The sequence below is a fragment of the Larus michahellis genome, chromosome 8 (assembly GCF_964199755.1).
Source record: "Larus michahellis chromosome 8, bLarMic1.1, whole genome shotgun sequence".
Lineage (NCBI taxonomy): Eukaryota > Metazoa > Chordata > Aves > Charadriiformes > Laridae > Larus > Larus michahellis.
The window spans coordinates 44,064,898-44,089,482 of record NC_133903.1 but is presented as its reverse complement, the minus strand read 5'-3'; the positions used below and the strand labels follow the sequence as shown (position 1 = coordinate 44,089,482).

The following is a 24,585-nucleotide window of genomic DNA, read 5'->3' as shown; positions in this document are numbered from 1 at the left end:
TGTTCAAAGGAATCCCAAGAATTAAGAAACACATACATAGTTAAAAGTATGTTCAATGTGGCCCTAAACTAGAGAATAAATAGTAAAGAAAAGAGGTCAATATATTAACATAATGGGTGTATCAGCATATGGGACCTGAAAGCAGCAAAGCAATGAAACCCTCTACTATAACCGAGTTGTAGTGCTTTTTATACATATAGTACTTATGATGGATATATTAACATTACATACAATATTAAACAAACAAACAAAAAAACCTGTGTATTTGGGGGAGGAAGTGGGAAGAGACTCTTGCAACCAGTAGTTATTTGATATCACAATCTTATGAAAATGGACAATTGCTACAGCCTTCCACAACAATTCAACCCTAGAAGAGAGAACGGTTTGTTCATCTCATCTCAAGTATAACGAATCATCATCATCTTAGACGAAGAGGAATAATCTGTCCGTTCCTGTTCTTCTGAGTCTCATCTAATAATCAGTTTCCATTCATGCTCAATAATACCGCATGGTGATGAAGACTAAAATGTTTTGATGTGTTGGTTTTTCCAGTGTTCAGCTGTTGTCACTGTGGATACCTCATAGCAGTAGCACTATCTAGTCCCATACTGCAGTAAATCCCAAAATCACTTCAGAAAGAATATCTGTTATTGGTGTAGTTACCATTTACAAGAGCAAATGTGACACACAGGTAATTGCCCTCTCCTGTTCCATTTTCTTTCTGCTCAAGATCTGTGGGACCTTGCCTGCCTCTGGCTGAAAGGAATATTGCAGAATGTTTTATTTCAGTCATAAGACTCTTTGATCATACTTACTTCTGTCACCAGAACTTGGGAGTCTTTAGTGTATTTTCCTTTTTTAAAACATTGTATTTTATTTTTTAAGAAAAACTGTGTCAGATTTTACATTATCTTTTTTCAAATTGTAACACTTCAAAAGAAACATCACTTTTACACACATCTTTCTAATACCGAAAAGCAGAATATTTTCTGGGGAAAAAAACAAATTGAAACAAATGTGTATCAATGACAATAATATGGTGCGATTTAAGAGTGTAACGTGCATAATTTAGCTGGCTTGACAATGTATACTCAGTTGTTCTACATCTCACCCCAAACTATTTCTTTAATTTTGAAATCCTGCTTCCACTGACCTAATGATTTTCTAGACTGCTATTACAATGCACTTAATATAACTCTATTAAAATAACTGTGACTTTTACATAAGAATACAGCAAAGTCTGCCATATTTCTGAACCTACAAACATTGTCTGTTTCTTTCAGTATCTCTGAGAAACCACTCTGAGCCACTGGCCACTATTTACATTTCAGGAAACAACAGTCCACTAGGAACTTGCTACTGGTCTCAGTGCAGATACAAAACTGATGGCCAAAATTGCATTTTCTCAAGCCTCTTTCTAAATTTCACTTCTCCCAAGAATCAGTCAGAGTTGACGAAACCTGTCTCTGACCTGACGCTGTATCTGTAATTCAGTCTTCTACATTAAAGTGGTTTTACAAAGAAAAAGCACAACATTTACCATGAATGTCCTGTTTGTCATTACCTTCTACTATGAGCATGTCAAGTTTTTAACCAATTACTGCATCCATGCACTAAGCATGCATGCATGCAGTCTCTAATTGTTAGCAGAACTCTGTATAAGCTTCACGCTATGGCCCCTGGCGGGGGGCGTGAAATTACATCTTCTGGTTTTGCATTTTCCACAGAGAATTATACCAAAGGTATCTTGAATAAGCTTTTGTGTTCTGATTGCCTAGAGACGTTCTGATCATTACACCGTTATCTTTCTTCTTATCAGCTATACACTCCAGACCACATTATTTCAGTGAAACAGAAAAAAACCAATTACTTTATACATTTTAAGCATGCATATAGTACTGCTTATGTGTGTGTATCTCCAAGAAAAGAACACTCATAGATGACTTAAACTCATAAATAAAACCAGTGCATCTCTGCGGCATAAAATAGCAATTCTTAAATTCTCTGCAGAGCAGTAGTATATTATTTAAAACAGTACATTTTTTAAAAAGGAAAGTTTATTGTATAAAATGAAGAGTGCAGAAGCTATTTATGTAAACAGAATCTAATCTCTTAAAGAAGCATTTGCCCAAGACAAAAAATTAGCATCTTTGAACAGAAGAGAACCTGCACAGACATCAAATTATCGGGATTTTGGTTTATCTCCACATATAAAGCACATCATTTTCTAGCAAAGTGGTATTACTAAATTAGGGATGAATTCCATTAAAAAAATTTTATATTCACTAGTCTATCACATCTAGAGTACGCCAGCATCTCTTCCCACACATAGCGAGCTTAGCATAACTACATTAGCAAGAAATTAGTTTTGCTATTTTCTGATTTTACATTACATCAAAATAAGCAATACTTTCAAATTACAGAAATAAACTCCCTCCAAAAAGATGTTAAAAAGATCTTACTTGAAATAATATCTAACAATAAGCAGCTTAAAGCTATAATGAAAGTTTAAACGCAATAAAAGTAAAAATAAATAAATGTTACAAAGCTCCATGTTCTGGAATTACTCTGAGATTTCAGCCATCTCTGACACAGTAAGATTATATTACCTATAGTCGAAATACAGTTTGTCAGAATGGCACTACTTATATTTACTTTATCTTATATATATGGATAGCAAGACGAAATTAAGAAAATAAAGAAAAAAGGAAAAATTTAGAATAGTAGGGAAAAAAAAATGTATCAGCTGTTTTTAAAAGTTGTACCACTCCAAACTAGCTGGGATGCACTTCACAAAAAAACCTAAAACTGGCAAAGAACTCCAATGGATAGTTCAATACACTCATTTTCTTCCTTAAATTAGATGGGTTCACCAGGCCAGACAAACCTGTTGTTACATGGGGGGGGCGGGGGGGGGGAAATTCTTTAGAAAGAAATTCTTATGGAAAAATTGTTTCTATTTTTTTCTGGGGGAAAAAAAAAAAGTAATGGAAGAGCAAGCAAGTAAACTGAACCTGGTACTTCAATAATAGGATGTGTGAAAAAAACCAAAAGTTTAACCTCCTCCTGTCCACCTCTGTCTTACATTGACCCCTCTTTCTCTAAAACCACAAAATAAAGAAAAAGGTCAAACCAGCAAGTTACATGACAGTGACTAGCAATGCACATCTGTTCCTCTCTATCCCTTCCACTCAGCAGTGGGTTATCAAAACGGCTGACTGCACTGATATTTCTCACTGCCCTGGGATAGCTACATGAGGAAATTTATTGGGAGGATGGGTACAATAGAGGCATCACATCCCTTTTCCAGTCAAACATTCCAAGTTAAGGTTGCAAAGTAACTTCATATAAAACTAAATAGCAATCATACAAGTGTAACCGTACAGCAGAATTCTAGAAAAGTAACCACTCTATCAAATTTCTTCTTACAGATAAACCCTAAACTGCTTTCAGTTTCTTCGCCAAATTAGAGTTTGCGCTGAAATCATACATTGAAGCATCTGCCTCAGACTGATATTCCCACCCTGCTGCCTCTCCCTTCAAATCTCAGTCAAAATAATTATTTCTGTGCACAAATATGGAATATTTTTTTTAAACCCTCTTAGTGCTTAAGACACATCTGACTTTTTCTTCAGTAAGTTTTTCTACCTCCATGTTTCGGAGTAAGAAATTGGAATTTGGTGTAGAGAAGCATTTGCCTGAGAACAAAAACCCTGGTGGAGTTGAGATGAAGGCAGGGTAAGGGAAACGCTAAACACAAATGGATATGTAAGGAGAACAGCTGCATTAGCAATGTCAGCGGACGCTGACCGGGGAAAGAGACAGACTGGAAATCTTGAAGAACTGCTAGAAGACAGAAGGAAACCGTGAAAGTGGGAAACTGGAACTGGGAATAACTGGAAGAAGCAGGCAGGCAGTATCTGGGATCTTACCTAGTCACAACTAATCTATACACATCACTGCAGCACCCATCCAAATTATGTCACAAATACTTGTGACAACTCTGTCAACACAAATATTTGTGGAACTATACTATGAAATGAATCTACAAATAGGTCTGAGATGAAAATATCACCTTTTCTTTTTTTCTTTTCAAATGGGTCCAGATGAGTCTCTTTTTTCTGTGGGTCATACTAAAGGACAATGTGCTGCAGCACAAGGATCACGTGGCCGGAACCAAAGGTGAACATGTGAACTTTGTAAGGTGGTACCAAAGCCCTAGGAACAAGAAACCACATTCCACACTTCAACACACCACCTAGTACTGCTTCATCTTAACGTATTAGAAAAAAGCCAGAAAGGACCAGTTACTGTGACATCATTTAATACAAATTGCATTTAGCATGAATAAAGACAATAAACCTTAACTAAAGACAGTAAAGCCTTAACTAAACACCCTTAGTGAACCTACTAATCAGTCAATAAAGTAACTGTTGTCTGATACAACTAACTTAACAAGAGAACTAAAAACAGATTACAGAAATAACTTTCATGTCCCGCTTCAAAAAAATCACACTTAACCTCACTTATTGGCCGTCACTCTATCCTTCTGACCCCACCTACCCACTCCACTACATCATCCTAAGTGAAAGTCCCACTCTAAATTATAATATGCTTTTCACGTGAAACCATTCAGCTGCTAAATAGCTTTGCTGTTATCCAAAGAACATCTCCTGTGCAGGATTACTAAAACATGTGACTAACATCTTTGAGATACATTAAATTACACAGGTTCTTGAAAAGCTCATTATAAAATTAATTACCCTAACTTGGTTACAGTAACCATTTATCAAAATGTTATTCTAGCACAATAGACTCCAAGAGTATTTAATCTCTCAAGCACAGCTAGAATATAGTTTTATACCAATAAATAGGAAAAATATGATTTATTTCCTAACAAAGTTATTATTGCAATATGAAGAAAATATCAAGCATAAAAAGACATTCCCTTTTTCCTACAGGTAGGCTGCAATTGTAAGGGGTCACCAAGTACTTAATAACCCTGCTTACAGACAAAAAGGAATTGATGAACAGTGCTCCTTTACTTTCTTAAAAGCCCCAAGAAAAAACAGTCTGTCCATTTTTGTAGACTACTACACAAAGAGAGGGACACCTTCTTGCCTAAGCTAAAGAGTTGATCTAAATCACGTCTCCAAATGGTTAAAACAGATTCTGGAGAGACTGGGAGAGGGGCAGAATCCAGAACTATCCTGGCATCTATGAATAAAAGAAACAGAGCCTGTCACAGCTATGCTGTGGCCCTGCTGCATCTTCTGACCAAATGCATTTTCATGCTCCCAGAATTACAGGCCCCCCTTGCCACATGAGCTGATATTGCAGGTACGATTGTAGCACCACTCACCATGGAACCAAACAGATGCGTTCTCACATGCCAGGGGCTCTGGAAAGTACCAGACTAGCTTATAGGACAAACTATGATTTTACCTTGAATTTAAATACTGTACTAGCCTGCTACCACAGAATCATTCAGCTTGGAAAAGACTTTAAGATCGAGTCCAACCATAAATGACTTGCCTTATGTTGCTTTTTGGTTGGCAGTTATTTTTAAGAGCCCTAGCTCTTTTAAACGTTCATGTGGCTGTGTTATGATTGACTTTGATATATTAATAAAATTGCATAGTGCAACTGTCACTGCTGCACAGCAAGCATAGAAATATCTATTTTCTGCAGAAACAGTCTGAGATACTACAGTTGTTGAAATGTTTCACTGATATACCCCTATGCTAGAACCTTAACGTCGCAGTTCTCAAAATAGTGATTTGTGGCAAAAAGACCTATCCCTACTTTTTGTTCCAGCCTTCCATATAGGATATTGTTTATTTTCATTGTCTCTTTCTGATGTCTGGTCCAATGCACAGTACAGCTGGTAGCTACATTTAGCCACACAGGACAGCCTTGTCTTTGCAGACAGTCTTTCAGAGCAGTTTTGAGCACATTCCTGTTCTGCGAGCTGGATGTCAGCATCATCTACACCGAGAATCAGCCTATCTCCCCAGGAGTACTTGAAGGCAGACAGAAATTTTCTCCCAGTGCTTGGGCATCCTGACAGAATAGCAGATATCAGCACCTACAAACAATGTCTTACAATTTATTCTTAGATTCTTTCGAAATTCTGCATTGCAACTGACACTGAGCTTGTTAAGCAGAGAGGTTTCATGCCCCTCTATAGCTTGATATTCTCGTTCTTTGTTCAGTGTTCTGAATACAAGACCCTTATGCATATTTCAGTCTACTTGGATTCCTGAAGTTTCAACTGAAGGTGTTTTAAGTGCATTAGCCACTGCATTTTTTTAAAAGCTCTTAAAGTAACAGCGACCAGCCACCTGCTGTTTGATTGCTGTCCTGTCTCCGGGCTCACAAAACAAAACTTTCAATATGAACATTATTGGATACCTTTTCCTTTTAATTACAGCACACCTATTGGTAATAGAGGCCTTGACTTAAAACCCACAAACTTTATTTTAAGAGTGGTCCCAGTTCAACTAGTACGTTACTTTGTCTAGCTGCTTCTGTCTACATCCAACTACTTCCAGATAGGACAGCTCGACAAAATTTCCTTGATTTAACAGTACAATGGTAGTCTATTTTCCTTTTGTATTTTCATATAAATTATTCAAATAGGACTATGATTGCATCGTGGGTAATTTTGTTTTTCTTAATTGCTATTTTGCTTTCTTCTCTTGCTCTGCTCAGAAAGTCTTTGTAGGCCAGAATGCTCACTGATAAACAACACGCTGCATTTAATTTCCTGGGTTTTCTGTGTTCTGCCTTGCCTATGCTTACAGTACCAACTGGAAATACAAAGAAAGTTCTGTTTCGTCTGCATTTACATTTAAAATCTCAGCCTTTCAGTTACTGCTTACTTTCTCACTATACACATTTTTTTTGTTTGAACATTTTTGCATAAAATGCCATTATCACACTGTAAAAAATCCAGACGAGTGGGGTTTTTTTTGGCCATAACTACAGGTCTTTGCTTTTCTTGTGACCACTGATAAATAATCTTTAGGCTTGCTCCACTTACATTTTTCATCTAGACACAGGCTTGCTCATCAGTTTTGCAGTTTCTACAGCCTTTGGCACAGTAAAAACTTAGACCTGATTCATGCTTTTTTAATATTTAAAAGTCACAAATTGATTATCTTGAAATATTGAGCCAGAAGAGTAAAACTTTTCACACAGTACAACTACACATCAGCTGTTTTTTCTCCAGGTATCTTATTAACTTGTTGAATATACATATTTTATAGGTTTAAAATGCATTTCTAAGCATTTCTGAGATTTCACACTGTTACTCTAAACCCACCATTAACCTGTTCAACACACTGCAGAAATACAACTACATTTTACCCTCTGTATGCTCTTCTTTTTCCTTCCTTTACTCAACTTTGTGATATAAGGAATACCCAGGTATTCTGCTTTGATTATTACTGTTCTTCAGGGTTGCTTTGTTTTGCAATATTTATAAACATGTCCTAAGCACTTTCTAAACATATTGCATGCTCCAGATATTGAGATGTTGTACATTTACAGAGCAATAGAGACTTACCTATTACTGCCTAAGCACATGAACACACCTGACACCTATGCACAACATACATTCAATACACTTTGTATGTTAATTGACCATCCATTTTCAAAACTTCTTCCTCATTAACTTTAAAAGCAAATCAATTATTTTAAACTTTATTAACTTCAAACATCTTTCCTCACACTGAGTCAGACCAAAGGTCCATCCAGTCAGCACTTTGCCTCGAACAGCAGCCATAAGCAGTTGGCTAGGGAAGAGCTGCTGTACCCAATACCTTCCCAGCTTACAACTATTTTTAGCTCAGGGTCCTCTTAAGTCATATGTGATTTCTATCTATTTACTAAACTTCAGTGGATTTCTCTTCCATGAACTTTCCCTGTCTTCTCATGAGCTCCCATACATTTTTAGCACTCAGGCTATCCCACTGATGTGTTTATAAAAGAGAATTCCAAGTTTTCAATTTTACAAATGGGTATAAAGACCCACACCCTGGCAAAATGGAAAGGCTTCAAGGTTAGGTAACCAACGCAACTTTTACAGCAACTTCAGTCTTAACTCTTTATCCTTACTACTTTCAATTGTATGTATTTATTGTCAGAATAAAATTTTTGTGTTTTACTTAGAGCTCCCCCTTCTGCTTCACTTTTTATGACTTTGCCTATACACATTTTTCCAGGAATAAAGAAAAAAAAATCCATGGTATTATCAATGATGGAAACCTACTACATAAACAAAGTATGCCTTTTCAACTATAACTTCAAATGTTTCAAATGGATACACTCAGTACTAGTAACCTAGGTATATGTTTGCAGTTTTATTTACCCTAATAGGACACATTAGACTTCAAGGTTTTAAAAAGCATCTTGCCTTTTCTTATTTTAATTTTCTGAAACTGAAGTAATTTTTGACAGTTTTAAATTGCACCCTTTGTCTCAAGACGATAGGCCTCACGACTACAGTAATATTTCACTGATTTTATACTTTACCAGTTATTAATTCAATAATACAGTGCAAACTATGACCACATTTTAATAAAATAACAATTAGATCATTTAACCTTTTATATAAAAATGTCTGTCTGTGGTATCTAAAATTCTTAGTAGTAACTATTTCCAAAACCAAAAAGGTGATGCTCATCCTATCATTCCTTGCAATTACCCTGTAACAGCAGGTAAGGACTGAAGAAACATGAAAAGGCTATTCAAGTTCCAGGTTCAGCCACTAGAGAATTTCTCAAAGCACAAGAACAAAGGAAAAGAGAGCTACTGTCTACCTTCAGCATATTGTACCACCGATTCAGGCAACAGGAAGGAGCTGCCAGAAGCTGGGGCAGAGAGTGCGGATTATATAATTTCCATACCTATCCTAAGCAAACATCAGCAGATTGCCAGAGTTCAGACAGCTTCCTAAATGGCTAAACCATCTCAGCAGTACAAAATTTGTGCTTGCAGTTAAGTTCTCGCTCTCCACAGGCATGGGCTTTGCTCTGAAATGCACACCAGACTGCCCACACACTGTATCAACTGACAACACGTTTAGAAACTTCTGATTTAAAGAAATTAGATAAAGCTTAAACTAAACAACCAAGTTATTTACTATGGACTTACATACTGACTTACACAAATATAATGTAAAATGGACTTTTTTTTCCTGATTTTTATCCCTCCGAAACATTCAGTTATAGAGATCCAATTACTCCAGATCCTCATTTTGTACAAGACCAAACCAAATTTGACCAGTAGCTTCTGAGTTTGCCACAGATACAGTCTGGAATTTATGTTTCTCTTGAATTTGAAAATAATCAATAAAAGCAGTTACAAACTTGGAAATCACATTCATTTGCTTTGACAGTCATATGCACATTTACATTTATACAGACATCAAGCAGAAAATTCTACATGGCTTTTAAAAATAATAAATCACGTAGAGTTTGCCAACGATGTCCTAAAAAGCCCTACCAAACCTTTTTAAGGCACAGTTTTTTCAAACTATTCTGAGGAATTTAACAGTGCTGTGTAAAACCAAGTGCTACGCTTATTCCTTAATACCACTGAAGAGCTGACATCAAGTATTACGTAAGGATTAACTTGACAAATGTAATTTACATGCCATCCATAAAACTGCTTAACCTTTTCTAAAATATTATCAAAAAATAACTTTGTCAGTTCTCTTAGAAAACATCTAAGATTTCTGTATAAAAATATGAAATTATTCAGCTATGAACAACTGTATTACCCATGGCATAATGCTATAGCCATAAAAGAAAAAAAAAATAAATACAGTAAGAATACAGAACCTAAGCAGCCTTTGCTATATGTTGAATACACAAAGCCCTCATAACTCAATGATGTATTATCTCTCCTAGAGCAATAAGCAATTAAGCACATTCCTTTCTATCAAGAAAAAAAGAAAAAAAAAATACATTAAACCCCCATACCTTTAAAAATTAGTTTCACTGTATCTACAAACACAGAAAGTACTCAAAATACAGTAACCTAACCATGTATGGCATGGCAGACCTGAGGACATACCTTTGCTGTACACTCCCGGAATTAATGGATATTTTATTTCCCTTATCTCCTCGGTGTTCCACATAGAGAAGCTATCCCAAACCTTTGATTATTCTTGTTGCCTTTTTCTGTACTAAGTCTAGCAGAGAGATCAGTGTGCGATAATCAAATTCAAAGCATGACCTATGTATGTCATGGATTTTTACCATAGAATAGTAATGTTTTATGTTATGACCCCTTTCTAAGAATACTCAACACTATTTACCTTTTTTGACAGCTAGTGAAAAACGAGTTCATGTTTTTACAGAAACATCTATCAGAACACTTTCCTGAGCAGTAATAGCTGATTTAAAGTCAGGGTTGGTTTTTTTTGCATAAAGTTATTTTATTCTCATGCATTACTTCACATTTCTGAAAATGAGTTCCTGCTTCTATTTTATCACTCATTCGTTCAGTTTTGTGAGATCCTTCTACAACTCTAACACAAGACAGAGGTGAAATCAACAGACATCAGATTTATATCACCTCTAGACTATTACCAGAGTAGAGGGGTGTTTTTTTCTGCAATCGCTAAAATAGTTTTATTAAAATATCATTACTCTAAGTATTTGATCAAAATTAACAACTCTGACCATATTTTAACATTTAAAACACCTGCTTATTTTGACTGACAATCCCCATCTTTAATCATGTGCCAGCTAAGGTGGGCACTACTTCCTTTCTGGAGTTCTGTTTGCCTACAGTTTGGGTTATCCTTGCTCAGCTGAGGAAAACATTAAAAGCAGGTTTTTTTATTCACTCCTAGTGATGAAGAAGAGCAGCTGTACAATGTCCATGTATTTAAACAGCCACTAAGGAAATAAAACTATAAATCCATGTCTGAGTTAGCAGAATCATAATTAAAAGCATGTTGTACCATTCCAGAAGCCTATGTTAAAGGTTACACATTCATTGACAATGAAAGTTATGAAGATCCAACGACAAACATTTTTTTTAGTAATTGAACTCTCTTTCAGCACTTGGCTTGATTTAGAAAGGTTTCCACTGTTACCCAAGCGGGTAAATCTCATGAGGGTCTCATAATTTTGCATCCTAATGACTGCAATGCTCTTTTCTCTACTCCAGCTCCACTCATCGCCATTTAGATACTTCTCCAAAGAGCATTTCCTTAGTCTATTGCTTTGTCCAAGGCACCACTTCCCTACATCTTTCTAACACAGCAAACAAAGCCACACCCATCTATCATCTCACTCCTTGGCAATGGCGTTGATTCCCACTCTGGTGAGCCTTCAATCATCCTCTCTTCAATTTTCCAACAGGACTTCCCAGGTGAGGTTTCATTTTACTGTTAAGTGATTTAATCTACAAAAAGGAGCAATCCCACTCCCCTGTAACCCTCAGGCGCGTGGCATCAGACTGATTTTTCCCATGTCTTTCCTTTACTATTCAATCCGATCTCACAATGAGCTGATTTATAACATACAAACCCCTACAAAAGAGCCATTATTTTTCTGCTGGTTTAGCTCCCTAAACAGGCTTACTGTAGTGGTCAAATGAGCACAGGTGCCAGTGGAAAGCAGGGGTTACAACTATGTACTTCGGTGACAGATAGCCATTGGATCAGGTTAGCCGTAATGCGAAGCCTTACTCTCAGGCTCTCCCTTATGCTTTGTAAGTTACTTCTTTTAACTTGGAACTCTAATCTTCCACGATGAGGATAAAAATATTTATTAACTGATGCACAGGAAATAATTCAACCATCTTACTGTTTCCATCTATCTGTATTGCCCAGCCATAACCTGTATTATACTGGAATTACGAACTTCTTCAGGGACGTGTTCTTCATGTTTGCTTCTGCAAAGCAGAGGTCATACCATCATCTGTTTTACTTTATTTTCATTCTGTTTTACTGTTCACTCAAATATAAAACTGTTAAAATTGTATTGAAAATTTAACTGAAGTCCAGTTGATGCAAGTCTTCACTGACAGAACCTGAGGCACAAAAAAGGCATCAGAGGAACAAAAACCAGACCTTCTATATTCTGATTTGTTACTGATTCAAACCCTTGGGCTCTTTTTGACATCTTCTCATTATGGAAAATACAGTCAGTGAAGGTCAAAAAGAAACAGTTGTCCAGACTTCGACAGAAGTTAATTTCTAAGTATAAGAAAAGCAAACTTTTGTTTCAAAGCAGTAGCAAGAGCTAACATTTCTCTTGCTGAGGTTAGCTGGAGGGAAAGGGAAGCTGTAACTATAGCCCATTGTAGTAAAGGGCACATTTAAGGGAGGATAAGCAAACAGAACTTAAATTCTAGCTCATGCCACTTCTGCAAATCAGGCTTACTGACAGAACAGATAGGATGAGAAGAAATGTCCACATGATTATTTGGTACAAGTCATATAACAAAGCTATAGTGACACCTGAATCAAAACTGAAAATGGTACCAAGAATATTACACAGTAAGCCTCTCCAGAGCTCTTCTGTTTCTCATGGAGAATCTCCTGACCTTTTGGGATGGTTTCTTCGGGAGAATTTCTTTGGCCAAGTAAATACAGACGTACACCAATCTAGCAAGAGTTTTTTAAAAGGGCCGTTGATGTAACTGCAACTAAATTCATTTATGAGCTATACCCTAAAAGCAGAACACAAAGCAGAACTCTGATCACCAGAGTTACCTCTCAAGTGGAAAATCAATGAGACATGAGTCACACTGGATGAAATGACATTAACTCGCCTGCCTTTATCTCTATATCCCTGCAAAAAATTCCCTCTCTACATTCAGAGTTTCAGTAGGAGAAAAAAATAACCCTTCATGCAATATAGGATGTTTCAATAAAACCGTTTCTGGGCTGTAATTACCCAGGGATATTTTCAGATCATGAGCGACATAATTGAAATTCACAAATACTAACAAGAAATGAATTACCTATACTGTTGTTGTGGGGTTTTTTTGAGGGGCAGTCAGAAAACCACAGAAAAAGACTGTCTAGATCTTAACAGCAAGAAATTTGTTCCTTAGCACTTAGACACCTGTATAATTTGAATGGTCCCGACAGCAAACTGTACTCCATAAAGCAAACCATTTTTGAGAATAAAATATAGAGAATTCACAGAATTCTCTTTGGTTCAACCACTAAGACCTTCAAACAACATGTCAAGAACCTCAGTGAGATAAGACTTAGCATCTAAAAAGTCTTGAAATGAAGTGTAAAGTAGGAAAAGAAATATGAAAGAGAGAGACTTCACCTTGGGGTCGAGGGGTGAGAAGAGGGGGGGAAGCTTTACTTGCACTAGGACATCATAAGAAGAGCAAATATTTCTCATTGTCCTGTTCAGCACTGGCTGTGAGGTGGCAGCTATGTGAAGAACCTCTTCCATCTGAAGTATCTTAGGAATCCTCTTAAAGATCAGTGGATTCCCAATTACATGATCCAGAGAAATTCTCAGCTGACCTCACAGAAGAGAAATGAGATAACTACATTTTGTTCTGTTAGAAACCACCTCCTCACAGATGGATTTAAAGCTATGTAAGCATATATGAAAAGTAATTGCATTACTGCAGCCTCCACAATGATACCATGAATAATGATTTTTTCAGCCTCTCTGCATTTTTTGCAATGTACTGGATATAGCAGAAATTCCAGAAAATTGACAAAATAAACACCATGATTCTGCTAAAAATAGAAAACCAGTTTAAAAAGAAATAAATCATAAACTGCAGTGACTTTCTATTTTGCCTATTTTTTCCAGGGAAAAACAAACAAACAAACAAAAACCACAAAAGTTGCAGACTGAGGATTGAAAATAAATGAGAAACTTCTGGTTAGCTTCCTTTTTCCTGAAGCCTAGCTTTTGAGGAAATACCCAAAGAACAGTGCTGGCAGGATAGCAAACCACAGAAACATTATCAAATCTTTTCAAGTGACAATCTAGTCAGAGTAGTTACTAACAAATGCAATATAATCACGTATACCTAACCAGTAAAACTCACTGCTAGTTATACTCTTGACTTTCAGACATGTACAGAGAAAGTGCATGAAAGTAAATGAAAAGAAGGTAGTGGGTGGAAGAAAAAGCATGTACCAATATATTCTAACTTTAGAATTATTAATAAAATACAATTTTTAAAGTTGACAAATAAATTTTACACACTTGGAAACAGAAAAAAACAAGTAAACAAACCCCAGCATCTGTTGTAATGTTAATAGATTCCCACTCCAAGTCATTTAGTCAGTCATTGCCTATATAGTCCCCCAGCCCATTCTGCACGAAATTCTTCTTGAAACTCCAGGTTAAAACAGCCTTTTTCAGAGAATTCTGTCTGACAATTTCTTCTCAGTTACAGCCCTTCAGGTGGAGCTTAGGGAATAGGTGCATCTGTCTCTGCCTAAGACTTAAGCCTTTGTGCCCTTACTGCATGAGGTACTGTGACCTCTTTATAATACTCTACAAAAAAGCCTCTGTTCTGCAGTGATACACATAAGGAAAATCCCTGAAAGACTTAAAATGCTTGAGGAAAGGAACAAATTTCTTTTCTGACTTTATTCTAAAAACAATGTTTGCTTTCTTCCTTTATTGATTTTTAGAAACAGGATGCTCATTAACAGCTTTGAGATCACATTTATTTAACCGAAATAAAGTATAAGAAACCTTTAGAACTAACTTTCACCGCATCCTGCTGCAATTGCAACTATATGCAAGCAAACATTGCATCGGGATCTAAAAACAGTACCATGTCAGTTACCAACACTTTATGGATGGTCTCAATGGATAGGACCATTTTCTCGACAACTACAACAAAGGCAGTGATGATACTCTGTGAAGTTAAAGTTTAATCCGTATCATTGGTCAAATGGCAAAACACCCTAAAAGCCTAATTACAATTAAGCAGTAATAGACCAAAAGCATTATTTTAATCTAAATCCTCTACACTCTTTTAAAATGTCAAGAATGTGATAGAATTTGTTTCACTTTAACCCTTTTCTTAATTACAGAGCACATACATAAGTGACACGGAGCCTATCCTTCACTCGTCATTAAGCCCAAGGCAGCTGTGTCAAATTTCAAAAATCAGAAAAGCCTGAACAAGGTCACATGGAATGCAGGCAGTTGATTTTGAATAGAAAAAGTGCAGAATAATTCATTAAACTGAATCTGGTTCAAAACACAGTTTTATCAAATTGCCCAGTACTTCTAAGCATAAAAAGCTTTAACAACTCATTTGTGCCAAGGTTAGTTCTTCCAATTTAATCAAATATTTTTAAATCACATAAATGAATCTCAAAGGAGAAATTTTGTTTAAAACTAGTATATATAGTAGAAGGCATACATTTCTCTTCAGGCTTTTCCATATTGTGACTATTAACACAGCAATGGACATGAAAGACTGAAATCCATTTCTAATTCACGAAACACAAACCAATTTTAAATAACATCACATTTATATAACAAACTCTTCAGGAACCTGAAGATACTTTAAAAGTGATGATCACCCCTCAAAATACATCTCTCCAATAATAACCATTATCTCTATTTTACAGAAAGAAGGTGAAGTTTCATGATTTGCTTTATTTCAGAGCCTGGAATGCACCTGATTCCCTGGCTCCGTAGACTTAATTTTTTGAACTTTGCTTCTCTTCAATGAAGTCTTCTGAAAGACTTTTACTCTAGCTCAGTTTATTTCCAGTGGATCATAAAAAAAACATAAAGGTAAGTCAAAGATATTAAATCTACAAGGAAGTCTCTATTATTTTCAACATTACATTACAGAAGGCTTTCATAAATGCTTCATTAAAAAAACCTTAATGAATATGTTTGATGATTTATTTTTTTTTAAACTAAATCTTGCAAACTGTCACATCACTTACTTTTTTTTTTGCTCCACCATGAAGTTTTGTTTTGTTTTTTTTAAATCATGGTCAGCAAAGTTACAAAAATCACAAAAATGTGGAGAGCTAATGCTGACAAGTCATCCTACCTCCTGTGCCAAGGACAGACCAACTATACCTAAATCACCTCTGAAAGGAGGTTATTTAACCTTTTCTAGAGCACTTTCAGCAATAGATATTCCATTACCTCCCTCAGATATTTAACCCCGTCATTATCTATCCATAGAGCTGAAAAGCTTTTCCTAACATTGAAATCTCCTTTTGTGCTCTTTAGGACCATTATTTCTTATCCTACCTAGAGAGGACAGTTTATTACATTCTTCTCTGTAGCAATCTTTATCATATTTGAAGCCTAGTACTATGTCTCCCCATCTCTGCTATAGACTAAACCAATGCAATTCTTTCAGTCCTTCCTCAAAGGTCATTATTGCAACTCTTCTCTAGATATTCTTCAATTGGTCCAAATCTGTTTGGAGTAACAAAAAATGGAGACAGTACATCATCTGACACCTTACCCCGAGTACTACAGAAAAATTTCGTGTCTGCTCAATCCTGCTCATATATCCCAGTATGACTCTTGTTTTTTTTATAACTGTCATGATTCCTTTCTGTTCATTTTGTGATACAGCTGCTTATTTGCAGAACTGTCGCCCAGTCAGTTGTTTCTCATATTTAAGTTTATTGCTGCCACCCAAACATATTACTTTGTATTTCTCTTTACTGAACTGCATCCCATATAGTTCAGATCATTCATCCAATTTGTCAAGACCATTTCACACTCTAATGCTTGTATTACCTCCAAGATTTGCACTGTCCAGGCAGTTAGTAAATCTGCTTTGTTCTATCATCCAGGTCACAAATTGAAAGACTAAACAGGATTAAATTCAGAAAATACACCTGCACAACTCCATTCGATGCATGCCTTCAATCTGAAATGTCCTTAGAGCATTTAATTAATAAGTAGCTATCCAGCATGGCAAATCATCTCTGACAGTATCTATTTTTGGTGCCTCTAAGATTCTTTAGCTATGGAGATAAAATCCCTAACTTCAACACTACAGTACAAGCAGAGTATCTTTCAAACACAAATATACAGAGGAGTCTCTACCATGCTCCTCCCCCACTGATGTATTTGTATGTGGCACAGTAACCCAGTTGCATAGCTCCTCCAATTTTGAATTTGAGCTATATCCCTGTTTTCCTTTCCTATACTAGAGATACTACAGAGACACTTCAATTCACAAAAAAAAATAACTAGCTCTGAAAAATTCAGATCTTATGTACATATATATGCACCAATAAAACAAAATCAACAACAAAAAGCAGGATGTTACCATTTATGTACCAACAGGCAAACTCTCAAGAAAGCTCATTTCCTTTTTGACTTTCAAATTTTCTAACTAAAATAAGTGTTTCAAACAAAGTTCAAAACACTACATTTTAAGGACATGAATCAGATATTTCTCATGACAAAGCTGTAAAACACTGACAAAATCCCACTGCTCTACTACTGACGTATTCTCTAAAAGATACGTTTTTACCCTTCTTACCACTAGTTTGTCTGGCACTAATCAAAACAAATATTTGTGTTTATATACTGTATTTAAATCTGAACTAGTAAAAACATCTTTAAAATCTTGGACAATCGAACTGTCTATCTTGCCAACATTCATTTTCCTATGCCCTATGATGAAATTCAGTAGACCAGAAAAAATGGAGAGCAGCTAACGGCCATCTAATACATAAAACATCACTACAAGGAGAATCAACTGTTTTCTGAAGCGAGACACAAAGCAATCAGCTTAACGCAAAGCAAAATTATTTCAATTGAGTATCAGGTAAAACTTCAACCATGGGTTGATGAGCTGCTGAAACAAGCAACACAAAGAGGAACTTCATCATCAGAGGGAATGATCTCCGTACACTTCCAAAGGGCAGAGGACCGGACTAGCTGATCTTTCTGCATTTCTATGTTTAGCTGAATTCATTACAAGCATTAAAACATTAAAGTACCTCTAAAGAACACTTTTTGTAAGTTAAGCTACTAAGCTTTTTGTCCGAAAATATAAAAAACTATATAAATATAAAAATATAAGGGAAAGTAGTTAAATGCAAACTTGGAACAAATACACAAATTTTGAACACAAACTGTACAAATTATCAATGCTACAAAACCAAAACCAAGTATTTTGATTACAAAGCTGCACCTAACCAGAGATTCTTTTTAGAAGTCCTTTTGTTTGAAAAAAGCCCTTTCTTATTTGTCCAATAAGAAAGAGAACACACTATTTAATGTTCAACTCTGGATTTCTTAAGTGCTTTATGAGTTATTCAAACAGAAAGAAGGTCTTCACAAAACTAAAATAAACTCTCATGACTACAACCAAGGCAGTTTTCGAAGAAACCATATTTACAATGTTCTTACAACTAGAACAATATACCCTTAAGTGTTAAAGTTTACCAGAAGCAAGTTCTTATAATCAGCAGCTTGATTTCCAGCAAAGAACACTTAATTTGGAAACTAAAAAAACCCAACTTCCTCACTACAGAAGTGAGAAAGGTTCTCACTTTCTGCAACTTAGCTCCCACCTGCAAGAGTCAGCAGAATTTTTCTTTTTCAAGGTTTTTAAGGACAAGTTCTACAAATACCTGTCTGGAATAATTTAAGTACATTTAAACTGACCTAAATAAAAAGAACAATGGGTCTTATGCTACTGCAATCCTAGAACTGTAAGTGCAATGTAAATCTATGTATATAAGCAAGTGCTGAATACTTGTAAAGTAAGTTATCTCTTGCAAATCTGGTTCTTTATGACCAGAGAGACCTGCACCATCAGTTCCCGCTTAATGCATCCCCATTTTTGGGAAAACCAAAACAAAGCAAACCCTAAGGACTTTAAAGAGAGCTTTTCAAATGTGAAAGACTAATTTAAAAAACAAAAACTGCCTCACACAATTGGAAGTAGGACAGACAGACTGCAAAGACTTCTGTATCAACTTCCTGAGCACTTTTAGAAACATTAAGAAAACATTTCTTATTTCCCTTATCCAACAAGGTGGTAAAAGAGCGGAGTAAAAGTCCTTCCTCCTTGTAACAATCAGACGACTCTTGCTGACCAGAAGTCAACCTACTCAAAGTACGTAGAATGATCTGGAAGAACCAGACACCAAAAAAACCCCTTAAGTCTCATGAAAATATTGGGAAAGTAAAGCCTTCATTCTGTATGAGACTCTGGACAGCAGGCTGGAATCTCACTACACAAGTGTGTTAGAAACACACATAAATATCAGAGCAGTCACATGCTATTCAACTGTAGAACAGAAGCCCATGCTAGGATACATTACCAATTTTGAGAAATAGAGACCTAGTTATTTTTGCACATTAGAAGTGCAATAACACTGAGCTCAAAAATTCTACTTGTTATTTCTCTTTTTGCAGAAATGTTAAAAATTATGAGACAAAATATATGAACTTCATGACTAAATAGCTTAGTAACTGATCTAGTTAACACAGCCTATCTCTTCGTAATTATAGACTTGGAGTATGCAATGCAAAGAAAAAATCATTTCAGTTAATAGTGGTACAACTGAGATTTGCAACAATTACCTATAGTGGACTAAATAACTAGACACATAAATTACCAACAAATATTTTAATTTAAAGTCATAACTGCTGCTGCTTACTGACACACATGGTTCTACTGTGCAAGAGTCCTTCACAAAAAGCCATACTGTAAATTCGAAACATAGAATGTTTTTATGAAATAAGCATGACAGTGCTGGAGAAACCCTGCCACCAAAGTTGTTCACGTTCTGAATGACTTGCCAAAAGTCACACGTTAAGGTAAATTACTAACTGCTAACCCCTTCTAAGGCAATGGGATTTTCATGAGTGACTTCAACTGGATGAAAATTTCACCTGATAGCTATGGTTTTGAACATTTTACCACATACTCTTTACTTTAAAAGGACTGCATTTTTCTCCCCTACTGTTTAACACACACCATCTTCTTTCCTTAAATAAACTTTTTTTCCACTTCTGATTAAGCAAATACTAGAAAGGCAGTACAGGAAGATTAAAAGATACTTGAAAACAAACTGCAACAGTAACTTGTCAACTTCTTCTCTGAAAAGTTATATTTGCTTATGAAAACAACCGAATTTTGCTAACCCCAAATGTACCAATTGCTACTGGATCACCAGTCCTTGTAGCAGCTAGGATGCAAGGCAGGGCGTCATATCTAACAACATATTAGAAATATACCCAAAAATCATATTCTCAAAAGGTTGCACAAGTTAGTATTTAATATGAGATACCGAGCACACTTAGAGCTTCACTTGAAAAGCCTCGGTAAACGATCGCTGGGTTATCAGTACAGTAATAATGACAGTATCAATGGAAAACATGCAAATATATGTTCAGCAACTGATGAGCTACTACAATGCGTTTCATAACTGCAAGCATATGTCAAAAATAAAACTTGGAACTTCAAAGCCTAAAGAACATACTCTTTTACAAAAATTTAGTATCAGTTATGCGGCAGCCTAAAACTAGATTAGCAAAGTGAAGAGTTATATGCCAAGACTACAAAAACCGCCACCATTCCTGGATAATCAGGGACGGAACACAAGACACCATAAGGAAGAAACCCAACCATATGCTCTCCCTTAAGAGAGATCAGGACTATGAGACAAAGGGGATATTGCTGAGCTGGGATACTTGGATACTACTGGAGTTATTTTTCCAAATACAAGAGAAAACAGCAATGTAGTTTACAGGTTCGGCAAGTAATGGGACATATATCATAGCCTCAAGAAAGATCAGACTTGTGACGCTGAATATCTCTCTTTTTGGACCTCTGCATCCTTGAACATCAGCATTCCTACAGGGTAGGAGCAGTTTGGGTTCAGCACCAGAAACCTGAGCGAGTTCAGAAGGAGCACCATGGGACAGGTGTGAAAAGCGTGCCGAGACAGCAAAAAAGCACAAAGTGCTTGTGGGGGGCAAGGGCACGGCCCAAGGCTGCGCGTTGGTCGAGGAAGGGCCAAAGGACCTCTGGCTGCTAAGACAGGCTGGACCCTGCGAGAGCAGCACTGGCGCAGCCAGAGGCACCGCCAAGTCAGCTCCGTGAAGTTGGGCGCCCTGTCCACCAGGTGACACGGCAGGGCAGCGGGGGACAATCAGGGGACACATCTGGCGTGGCCCTGCCCGGGACGGCGCCAGCGACACTGTCGGCAAGCCCAGCGCCCCCGGCCGGAGGGGCCCGGAGGGAAGGGCAGCGACGGTGCGGGGGGAGAAGCGGGGAGTGAGCGGTGGGACGCGGCCCGGGGCAGGACGCTGCAGCCTGCACTCCTCTGGAGAGCCTGGGGGGGGTGGGCACTGCGTGAGGCGAGGTGAGTTGAGGTGAGGTGAGGCGGGGCAGGGCCGGCGCGGGAGGAGGGAGCGGAGCGGAGCCAGTCACGCTTCCCCGGGGCGCCCAACCCCGCCCCGCTCCCCGTGTGGCCCGGGGCACGATGGCGGGGAGGAGGCTGGTCCCAGGGTCCCCGCCCCCCGGGCCCCCGTTACCATTACCCAGCACGCCCAGCGCTGCGCCGCCATCCCGCAGCCGGCTCCGCTCCCGCGGGGACCGCGACACCTCGCGAGACTTCCTTCCTTCTCCCGTCCCCCCCCCCCGCCCCGCCGCCTCGCGACCCGGTCCGGCCCCGCGCGCACACACGCACGCGCACCGCCCGCCCTGCGCTCAGACCCAACATGGCGGCCGCGGCGCCGCGCACGTGTCCGTCCCCCCCAGCCCCCTCCGCGTCGGGTCGGGCACGCGCACACGTAAGGCTCGGGGGGGCGGGGCCGCCGCGCGAGGCGCCGCTGCGGGCCAGCTGATTCGAACCGGGCGCGCGCGCGCCGACAGCCACCACCTCCTCCCCGCACGCGCTGGTCACGTGGGGGCTTCCCCCCTTCGCGTTCCCTCCTCCTCCTCCTCCTCCTCCTTCCCCCTCCCCTCGCGGGTTCCGAACTCGGCACCATCCGGGTCTCCCCTTCCCCCGGGGCCGGGCCCGCGCCCGAGCCCTCACCTGGCGCCCGCTCCTCGGCGCGGCCGGCCCGCGCAGCCCCCGGCGCCGCTCGCTCCCTCCGTCCTGCCCGCACCAGGCGGCGGCGGCTCCGCACAGCGCCTGCTCCCCTCAGCGCGGCGGCGGCTCCTTCCGCTTCCTTCCCCTCCCCCTCCAGCCGCTGCGGCGGGGACCTGCTCCCTGCAGCTCCGCCTGCTGGCAGAGGGCGGAGGAGGCGGCCGGCCCGGCCTGCCCGCTGCCAACGGGCGGCCCGCCGCCCCCGGGCGGGGGTGGGGGGCCGAGCGGCGCCGCGCTGCGGCATCCCGCGAGGGGAGGGAGGGTGGCTCCGGGGCGGGTGTCTGGCGGGGCGCCCTGACGGACGGAGCTCCGCGCCCCCGGCCAGGGCTGAGGAGGAGGAGGAGGGCGGCCCGAAGCGGCAGCCGGCGGCTGTGGGTGCTGCCACCGCGGCCGTCCCGCCTGACGCCCCCTCCGGCGGGCCGCCCTGGCGCCGGGCCGCGCCGGCAGCAGGCGGCCAGCGGAGGGTGACTCGCAGGTTGGCTGCGGTCGGGAGGGGGGCGGCGTGCGGCTGAGGAGAACCGCCGCTCTCCGGGCCGAGCCAGGGCCGCTCCTGCCCCGGGCAGGCCCCGCGCCGGCCGCCACGGCGGCGTGTGCACCCAGAGCGGTCCCGGAGCATTCCCAGCGCGCGCTCCCGGCTCCCGCGCCGCCGGCGGCGCCTCAGGAACGGGCACCGAGGGGTGCTCCAGCCCTCCACGTTATGGCTAAGAATTAACCAATCGGGCTCTCAAATCGCTTATTTTTGGTAGCCGCCTCGTTCTCCGGTAACGTGTCTGTGATCACCAAGAGTTGCTGCTGAACGCATGCAGCCTGCTCGAAAAGGAGATTATTTACCTCGGTACTCCTACAGAGGGAGAGGAGCTACCGTATATGTTTTTACTATCCTTGTAATCTCTCATTGTTTTTTTTTTCCTGATACACTATGGTTATAATGCATCTGTAAGAGCTTCCTGTAGCCAAGAAACACAAAAGACTCAAGTCTTCTGCTAACTGCTTTTGAAATTCAAGAACCTTTCCACTAAGAACAATTAAGAGATTACCAAATTGCTGGAAATCCTAAAACAGCTTCCTGTAACAGAAGACTAAGTATTCAAGAATATTTTCAATTACTTTTAAAAGTAGCTACTGACTGGTGATTAAACTGATAGATACTTTTGTAAAGCAAGCCGATTTAATAAAATCCGAATTGCCCAAATTGCAAGTGTAGCCATACAGACTCGCTCTGCGACGCCAGAGTCTGCAGAAAAACCTCAGCAGCTTCTCCACTTTCCCAAGCAGTTCTCAGTTTCCCCTGCGTCTTGCTGACTCGGAACTCTTCTGTGATCAGGCTCAAAAGAACTGAAATCCCACAAGAGAGGGAAGGAAATTTTTTTCTTGAACCTCTGCCACCGTTCTCATGCAGTCTTCTGTCTGCGGGCCCAAATCTGAGAGAGGAATGGAGCTTTTCGCGTTACTGCAGGAGCACCTGTAAGCACTGAAATGTTACGAATTGCAATGCATTTAGAAATGTTCACTTGGCTAAACAGCTGCAGCGGCTGAAGATATTGCATTTCAGACAAGTGTTCCTGCTTTCACAGCAGAACTGAGGGTTCTTCTCAGCTGCTTCAGTGCAAAATCCATTGGGTTTCTTGTTTGGGTTTTTGGTTTTGGGTTTTTTTTTTCAAATTCCCGTGGCTGTTTCAGCGTGCAGTCGAGCAACGGAGCTGACCTAATCCGATGGCCAGCTGGCACACAGGGCAGCACTCTTCCGCCCCCCCATCTTCCCTGCCCCAGCATCCCGCTGCCCGCTCTGGTGCTCATCTGCACGCACGGTAAACCACTCGGACTTACTAAACCACCAAGAAACTGTTCCTGTTTCTGGTGTGGTAGTTTTCAGTTAGGAAATAAGCCGTGTTGGCTCACTGTGGAGACTGACATGAGAGCCAGCCTGGAGACGGGGGTGAGAGAGTTGCCAGTAGAGGGGAGGAACAAGGCAATCCTCGTTTGGCAGCAGGAGCTTTTTGGCAACAGGATTAAACCAGTCAAACTCTATTGTCTAACCACGCCTTACACCAGGGTTTGCCATGAATTCACCGAGGAGGCCTTAAATACTATGTTCTGCCATCTCACCTAAGAAGCAGTAATGTCTAGTGACGGGATGATAACAAAGAGCAACTGTCGTTAATGGTGTGATGTTTCAGGTAATGGTTCTTGCTAATGAAAGGGATCCTCCCGAGGCTCTTGCCCCACCTCTGCATGCCCCCGGCTTTTCCCTGGACTGAATCCAGCCATTGTGTACCTACAGGGTAGTTTGGCTCAGCTCACCTTCCAGAGGCTGCACATTAATAAGCAAAGAAAAAAGCACTCCGTACATAGTTAAGACTGAGATCAGGCAAGTTTCCTAAGACCTCCGCCCAAGAGAATTTACATTTAAACCTGGAGAAACCTGCTTTGTTTGAAGCTGGCTGGGGCTCTACATCCACTCTGTTGTCCCCACAGTTCAAAAGCTCTTTTTCATCCACTCATGCTACCCT

At 39.9% G+C, this 24,585-nt stretch overlaps 1 protein-coding gene across 4 annotated transcripts in view; it reads right to left on the bottom strand.

Moving 5' to 3' along the window:
* ZZZ3 (zinc finger ZZ-type containing 3) overlaps positions 1 to 22,158 on the bottom strand; it is a 60,247-nt gene extending 38,089 nt beyond the window's left edge. For 2 of the 4 annotated variants that reach the window (XM_074596648.1, XM_074596650.1), the window contains exon 1: positions 21,525 to 21,695. The gene's annotated coding sequence lies outside the window, so the exon portion shown is untranslated. Of the gene's footprint in view, positions 1 to 21,524; positions 21,696 to 22,021 lie in introns of those variants that run through there. The other 2 variants (XM_074596647.1, XM_074596649.1) reach the window with 2 other exon arrangements.
* Positions 22,159 to 24,585: the final 2,427 nt, after the last annotated feature.